At 56.8% G+C, this 592-nt stretch overlaps 1 pseudogene; it reads right to left on the bottom strand.

Moving 5' to 3' along the window:
• LOC116693038 (tumor necrosis factor receptor superfamily member 6B-like) overlaps positions 1-592 on the bottom strand; it is a 4,704-nt pseudogene that overhangs the window by 3,518 nt on the left and 594 nt on the right.

The following is a 592-nucleotide window of genomic DNA, read 5'->3' on the forward strand; positions in this document are numbered from 1 at the left end:
ATAATTTCCTATAAATGAGGTTTACTGACCATAAATTCCAAAACTGTAAAACTAGTTAATAAGTTAGTGTTATAGTGTTGAAAACTTCTAAAAACGTAAGAAAAAGTTTAAAACATCGAGTAGCAGCGGCAGAAGCGGCAGAAGCGGCAGCCTACCTTTGGTCAGCGTCTGTTGTCCGGACGGACACTCGCTGTGGCGGACGCACATGTCGTACTTCTTCTTCAGGTAGTATCCCTGTTTGCACTGACACCGGCAGTTGCTGTCTGCGGTGCACGCGGTCTTCTCCACCTCGTTGAAGCCGCACACGCCGCAGCGCAGACACTTCCCGATGTAGTTCCACAGCTCCGTGAACGAGCCCGACGGGCACGGCGCGCACTGGGTCTTCTGCGTCGCCGTGCAGCGCGCGCGCATGAAGGTGCCGGGGGGGCAGCGGTCGCACTCCAGCGTGCGGCCGGTGATCGGGTCCGTGTCCCTGAAGGTGAGCAGCGGCGCGGCGACCCGGATCACCGTAGCAGCGCGCGCTGACAGCAGCGCCAGCGAGAAGAACGATGCCATTATCTGGAAGTGCGGAGGAGACAGGGAATGAGAGAAG

Source organism: Etheostoma spectabile, chromosome 7 (genome assembly GCF_008692095.1).
Source record: "Etheostoma spectabile isolate EspeVRDwgs_2016 chromosome 7, UIUC_Espe_1.0, whole genome shotgun sequence".
Lineage (NCBI taxonomy): Eukaryota > Metazoa > Chordata > Actinopteri > Perciformes > Percidae > Etheostoma > Etheostoma spectabile.